Source organism: Nomia melanderi, unplaced genomic scaffold (genome assembly GCF_051020985.1).
Source record: "Nomia melanderi isolate GNS246 unplaced genomic scaffold, iyNomMela1 scaffold0745, whole genome shotgun sequence".
In the NCBI taxonomy this organism is placed as follows: domain Eukaryota; kingdom Metazoa; phylum Arthropoda; class Insecta; order Hymenoptera; family Halictidae; genus Nomia; species Nomia melanderi.
In genome coordinates, this window is record NW_027475859.1 from 5001 (window position 1) to 12500 (window position 7500).

Genomic DNA, 7500 nt, shown 5'->3' on the forward strand with positions numbered 1-7500 from the left:
TTATCGGGTCTTCGTTGGAATTACCGTCGCTGGCATTGTAAACTCCAGATGACCTTGTGATTCCTTCGTCGGGCACTGGTAAAGGGTGGCGATGATGCGTTCTATAATAGAAATACCCGTCGTAGCGTTTCTTCCGAGTCAACCCGCTCACGAAACACTCTCTCGTCGTGGAATCCCCGCGTCGGAGAGTAAAACGCGAATTCATAGTATGGAAACTTACGTCTCTCGACGATGGGACGATCCACGCGAAGAGTTGTTACGTGCACGCGTATGGTGCGATTGCGTCGATTCGCTTTTCTGTACGGGGAGTAATAGAACGTTGAGTTGACTTATCGGGTCTTCGTTGGAATTACCGTCGCTGGCATTGTAAACTCCAGATGACCTTGTGATTCCTTCGTCGGGCACTGGTAAAGGGTGGCGATGATGCGTTCTATAATAGAAATACCCGTCGTAGCGTTTCTTCCGAGTCAACCCGCTCACGAAACTCTCTCTCGTCGTGGAATCCCCGCGTCGGAGAGTAAAACGCGAATTCATACTATGAAAACTTACGTCTCTCGACGATGGGACGATCCACGCGAAGAGTTGTTTACGTGCACGCGTATGGTGCGATTGCGTCGATTCGCTTTTCTGTACGGGGAGAAATAGAACGTTGAGTTGACTTATCGGGTCTTCGTTGGAATTACCGTCGCTGGCATTGTAAACTCCAGATGACCTTGTGATTCCTTCGTCGGGCACTGGTAAAGGGTGGCGATGATGCGTTCTATAATAGAAATACCCGTCGTAGCGTTTCTTCCGAGTCAACCCGCTCACGAAACTCTCTCTCTCGTCGTGGAATCCCCGCGTCGGAGAGTAAAACGCCGAAGGCTTACTATGAAACTTACGTCTCTCGACGATGGGACGATCCACGCGAAGAGTTGTTACGTGCACGCGTATGGTGCGATTGCGTCGATTCGCTTTTCTGTACGGGGAGTAATAGAACGTTGAGTTGACTTATCGGGTCTTCGTTGGAATTACCGTCGCTGGCATTGTAAACTCCAGATGACCTTGTGATTCCTTCGTCGGGCACTGGTAAAGGGTGGCGATGATTCGTTCTATAATAGAAATACCCGTCGTAGCGTTTCTTCCGAGTCAACCCGCTCACGAAACTCTCTCTCGTCGTGGAATCCCCGCGTCGGAGAGTAAAACGCGAATTCATAGTATGGAAACTTACGTCTCTCGACGATGGGACGATCCACGCGAAGAGTTGTTACGTGCACGCGTATGGTGCGATTGCGTCGATTCGCTTTTCTGTACGGGGAGCAATAGAACGTTGAGTTGACTTATCGGGTCTTCGTTGGAATTACCGTCGCTGGCATTGTAAACTCCAGATGACCTTGTGATTCCTTCGTCGGGCACTGGTAAAGGGTGGCGATGATTCGTTCTATAATAGAAATACCCGTCGTAGCGTTTCTTCCGAGTCAACCCGCTCACGAAACTCTCTCTCGTCGTGGAATCCCCGCGTCGGAGAGTAAAACGCGAATTCATACTATGAAAACTTACGTCTCTCGACGATGGGACGATCCACGCGAAGAGTTGTTTACGTGCACGCGTATGGTGCGATTGCGTCGATTCGCTTTTCTGTACGGGGAGAAATAGAACGTTGAGTTGACTTATCGGGTCTTCGTTGGAATTACCGTCGCTGGCATTGTAAACTCCAGATGACCTTGTGATTCCTTCGTCGGGCACTGGTAAAGGGTGGCGATGATGCGTTCTACAATAGAAATACCCGTCGTAGCGTTTCTTCCGAGTCAACCCGCTCACGAAACTCTCTCTCGTCGTGGAATCCCCGCGTCGGAGGGTAAAACGCGATATATAATAGTATATGCCAGTGGTTCGCGCGCGTCGTCTCTGAGATACGCGGTCGACAGAGTTCCGAAAACACGTGATGTGCCACGATTTCCGTGCGTCTTACATCTTTCGACGATGGGACGATCCACGCGAAGAGAACGTTCGTGCTTGCGTGAGGTGCAACAGCGTCGATTCGCTTTTCTGTACGGGGAGAAATAGAACGTTGAGTTGACTTATCGGGTCTTCGTTGGAATTACCGTCGCTGGCATTGTAAACTCCAGATGACCTTGTGATTCCTTCGTCGGGCACTGGTAAAGGGTGGCGATGATTCGTTCTATAATAGTAATACCCGTCGTAGCGTTTCGACCGATGTCACCCGCCACGAAAGTCTCTCTCGACGTGGAAACCCCGCGCCGAAGAGTAAACGCGAAGGCTTACCATACGAAAGAAAACGGTATTATACGCCTGTGGTATGTGCGTCTCGGCTCTGTGATACGCGATCGGCAGAGTTACAAAAAAACGTTGATGGGCCACGATTTCCGTGCGTCTTACATCTTTCGACGATGGGACGATCCACGCGAAGAGTAGTTACGTGCTCGCGCGAGGTGCGATAGCGTCGATTCGCTTTTCTGTACGGGGAGAAATAGAACGATGAGTTGACTTATCGGGTCTTCGTTGGAATTACCGTCGCTGGCATTGTAAACTCCAGATGACCTTGTGATTCCTTCGTCGGGCACTGGTAAAGGGTGGCGATGATTCGTTCTATAATAGAAATACCCGTCGTAGCGATTCGGCCGAGTCACCCGCCACGAAACTCTCTCTCGTCGTGGAATCCCCATGTCGGAGAGTAAAACGCGAAGGCTAACTATATAAGAAATATATAGTATTATTTATGCCTGTGGTTCTCCGTTTGCCCTACTCTCAGATACGCGACTCGGAGAGTTACGAATAATCGTGATGGACCACGATTTCTGTACGTCTTACATCTTTCGACGATGGGACGATCCACGCGAAGAGATCATTCCTGCTTGCGTGAGGTGCGATAGCGCCGATTCGCTTTTCTGTACGGGGAGAAATAGAACGATGAGTTGACTTATCGGGTCTTCGTTGGAATTACCGTCGCTGGCATTGTAAACTCCAGATGACCTTGTGATTCCTTCGTCGGGCACTGGTAAAGGGTGGCGATGATTCGTTCTATAATAGAAATACCCGTCGTAGCGATTCGGCCGTGTCACCCGCCACGAAAATCTCTCTCGTCGTGGAATCCCCGCGTCGTAGAGTAAACGCGAAGGCTTGCTATAGAAGACTATAGTTTATACGCCTGTGGTTCACCGGTTGCCTGCTCTCCGGGGTACGCGATCGCGCAGGAGTTACGGAAGAACTTGATGGGCCACGATCTCCAAGCGGCTATATCTTTCGACGATGGGACGATTCACGCGAAGAGAACGTTCGTGCATGCGTGAGGTGCGATAGCGTTGATTCGCTTGTCTGTACGGGGAGAAATAGAACGATGAGTTGACTTATCGGGTCTTCGTTGGAATTACCGTCGCTGGCATTGTAAACTCCAGATGACCTTGTGATTCCTTCGTCGGGCACTGGTAAAGGGTGGCGATGATTCGTTCTATAATAGAAATACCCGTCGTAGCGTTTCGACCGATGTCACCCGCCACGAAATTCTCTCTCGTCGTGGAATCCCCGCGTCGGAGAGTAACCGCCGAAGGCTTGCTATAGAAGACTATAGTTTATACGCCTGTGGTTCACCGGTTGCCGGCTCTCCGGGGCACGCGATCGCGCGAAGGTTACGGAGGGACGTGAAGCGCCCGAGCAATGAAACGTCCGCAGGAGGAAACGAGCAACCGCCGAACATTGTTTCGCGACGTTTCCATAATGTATTGTCGTTTCGCTCGCATCCCGCTTCTTTCCCCTAGTTTCCTCGACGCGTAGTTTCGCAGCCTTAGTGGACGAATCATTCTCGATTCGAGGAAAGATATGCAGTGGGGCGTGCAATGAGCCCGCCAGAGACCACGATCTCCAATGCGTCTTTACATCTTTGGACGATGGGACGATCCACGCGAAGAGAACGTTCGTGCTTGCGCGAGGTGCATTAGCGTCGATTCGCTTTTCTGTACGGGGAGAAATAGAACGATGAGTTGACTTATCGGGTCTTCGTTGGAATTACCGTCGCTGGCATTGTAAACTCCAGATGACCTTGTGATTCCTTCGTCGGGCACTGGTAAAGGGTGGCGATGATTCGTTCTATAATAGAAATACCCGTCGTAGCGATTCGGCCGAGTCACCCGCCACGAAACTGTCTCTCTTTCGTCGTGGAAACCCCGCGTCGGAGAGTAAAACGCGCGAAGGCTGTGACTGTAACATATATATATATATATACACAGTATACAATGCCTGTGGTTTTTGCGCGTGTCGGCTCTTCGGTATACGCGATCGGCCAGAGTTACGGAGGGACGGTGAAGCGCACGAGAAATTGAAACGGCCGCACGATTGGAACCGAGCAACCGTCGAACATTGTTTCGCGACGTTTCCATAATGCGTTTTCGTTTCGCTCGCATACCGCTTCTTTTCCCCTAGTCTCTGAGACGCGTTTTCGAGCCGTTCTTCTACTATCGATTCTCGTAGAGAGAAGGGACCGGGTAGTCTGGAAGTGGAACCCGCATCTTGCGTGTACCGTACACGGAATTGAGAGGACCGGCCGTGAAGCTCGTTTTAAAGCCGTGCGTCTGACACCCAACTCTTGCGCGCCAATTTCGCGGCAAGAGATAATATGGGACGAATGACCGGCAAAGAGCCAGCTGTGAAGTCTGTTTTTTTAATCGAATCCGTGGACGTGTGTATGCCGTAGCGTCGCTCGTCGTGTTCGTTCATGGTCGTTCCGAGAGAAAGAACGAAAGCGGTAACGAAGGGACCGGCCGTGAAGCTCGTTTTAAAGCCGCGCGTCTGACACCCAACTCTTGCGCGCCAATTTCGCGGCAAGAGATAACATGGGACGAATGACCGGCAAAGAGCCAGCTGTGAAGTCTTTTTTCATTATTTGCTTTCAATCGATCGATCGGTACGATTCGTGCAACGTTTCGCGCGATGCGACGCGAAAACATGCGCGCAACAATAGATGCGTCTGATCGGAAGAACGCGAGGGTCGACTGCACGCGATGGATTCAGTATCGGGTAGGATACAAAATATATCCCCGTCGTTTCCACGCGTGCGAGTCTTCTGCGTCTTTCGCGGGTTTTTGAATGCACTATACGCCCGGAACGTCGAGAAATATATACATATTACTTGAACGTTTTTCGTCTCGAAAGGCTTCGGTGTCGTCTCCAAGGCGACGCCTGAATCTCCTTCGCGCGCTGGTCGGAGATTCAGGTATCAACTTTTATCTTCTCTTTGAAAGAAGAGAGATATTAGGTCGAACAAGTGAGAATAAAATTATATATGTGAAATATAAAATTTATACGATTACCCTGAACGGTGGATCACTTGGCTCGTGGGTCGATGAAGAACGCAGCTAATTGCGCGTCAACGTGTGAACTGCAGGACACATGAACATCGACATTTCGAACGCACATTGCGGTCCACGGATACAATTCCTGGACCACGCCTGGCTGAGGGTCGTTTACGTACCATACACTGCTTGCGTAGCTCTGTCAAATCCCCGCCGTCGTTCACCTCTTCGGATCGAACGTTTTTTTACCGAAGGGCGCAAAGAACGTCTCTGAGTCGGGTTAAGAGAAGGATGCTACGTACGAGCGAACGATGGGTGTCTCGTCGGCGTTTGTCGCGGACACGCGAAAATTCTGTGAATTTCACGGACAGTGTACGTTCTAGTTGTTGCAAAACGATCGGAATCGTTTGTATGGACTCGCGTGAGTGTTCGCGGCGTCGTGCGTCGTTCAATTACGACCGCCCGCGGATACCGCTCCACTGCGATATGGATCTGAGCGACAACTTTTTCGGCTGTTCGTGAGATGAACGGTTTCGTGTGTTTAGAAAAATTTTTTTTCCCGCGCTCCCGACGTCACCTGAAATGATGCGTCAGAGGTGAAAGAAAATATTAAGAAGTCGAGAGAGAGAGACTACACACGTTTTATTCATATTTTGTATACCGTGCGTGAGACGGATGTGCACGACACGTCGTATGTCGGTATATTACCGACTGGCCCCAGGGAGATTGTTTTCTTCCTCTCTTACGAATGAGATGTACGTTTCGGAGGATCGTCGTTACCGAAACACACGGCAAAACGAGACTTCTCGCAGCAGAACCTTTATACACAATACACATCGACTCTTTTTACCCCGAGAGAGAGAGAAAAGGTGTATTTCTTTTTTTTATTTTTCGAATTCGACGCACGAACGCTTTGACGACTGGAGAAAAACACGGTGTGTGTTAAAATCGTGCGGGACGAGCATGCGTATTCGTAACGGGTCGAATAGTTCTTATTCCCCGTCGTCGCGTGTCCTCGCTGGACCACCACCGTGCGCTTCCGCCACGTTCAGTTGAATTTCGAAATATATATATATAAAAAGAATCACCATATACTCTCTTTCGGGAGGTGTATTTTTATCGGTTTCTGCTATAGAGAAGAGACGGAGATCGTGTTGTGAGGTGTAACGTTTCTGTATCCCCGTTTCGGAGGATCGTCGTTATCGGCGGAACACACGTCAAAACGAGACTTCTCGCAGAACCTTTATACACAATACACATCGACTCTTTTACCCCGAGAGAGAGAAAAGGTGTTTTTCTTTTTTTTTTATTTTTCGAATTCGACGCACGAACGCTTTGACGACTGGAGAAAAACACGGTGTGTGTTAAAATCGTGCGGGACGAGCATGCGTATTCGTAACGGGTCGAATAGTTCTTATTCCCCGTCGTCGCGTGTCCTCGCTGGACCACCACCGTGCGCTTCCGCCACGTTCAGTTGTATTTCGAAATATATATATATAAAAAGAATCACCATATACTCTCTTTCGGGAGGTGTATTTTTATCGGTTTCTGCTATAGAGAAGAGACGGACGATCGTGTGTGACACCACGTGGTAACGTTTCCGTATCCCCGTAAAATACGTTTATCTTTTCTCGTAGAAAAGAGAGAGGAAGAGGCAGGAGCTCCTCTTTGGCGAGGCTTTCGAACGTCGCGTCCCGTCCGCCGGAATATAATGATATAAATATATAACCGCCGCCGACTTTGTGCGAAAGCGTTGAAACGAACGCGTCGGTCGCCCCATGGTGTGTGTTTGTCGTGTCTTCTTTTCCTCTTCTGCACTTCTCTTCACTGTCGATCGCGAGACCGCGCGAGATCCGCTTCGGTCGTCCAGTCCCCGAAAATTCTTCTCGGACGGGCGTTAAAGTTAACCGGAGCGCGAGATCGTCTAGCGAGAGTCTTTTTCGCGATCGAGTAAAATGTGATAGAAGAAGGAGAAGAGTGTAAAAAGAGAATATAGACACGCGACGCAGCAGAGACCACTGGTGAGGCGCATAAGACGCGTTCGCGAACGATTTTTCGCGACGATACGGAGTCGCGCGTGTCGCGGTATATTTATCATTTATATACGTTATAATATGAATATTGTTGTGTTCGAACGCACTCTCCTCTAGACTTTGTTTTTTTTGCCTTTGAGCGATTTTTATGAAATTCGATTGAATTTTCATACAATTCACGT

The 7500-nt window shown here is 49.5% G+C and overlaps 1 non-coding gene across 1 annotated transcript; it reads left to right on the plus strand.

Moving 5' to 3' along the window:
* The first annotated feature begins 5300 nt into the window (after positions 1 to 5300).
* Positions 5301 to 5455, plus strand: LOC143176699 (5.8S ribosomal RNA). Its single transcript, XR_013001217.1, has one exon. It is a non-coding gene; the product is annotated as a 5.8S ribosomal RNA (ribosomal RNA).
* Positions 5456 to 7500: the final 2045 nt, after the last annotated feature.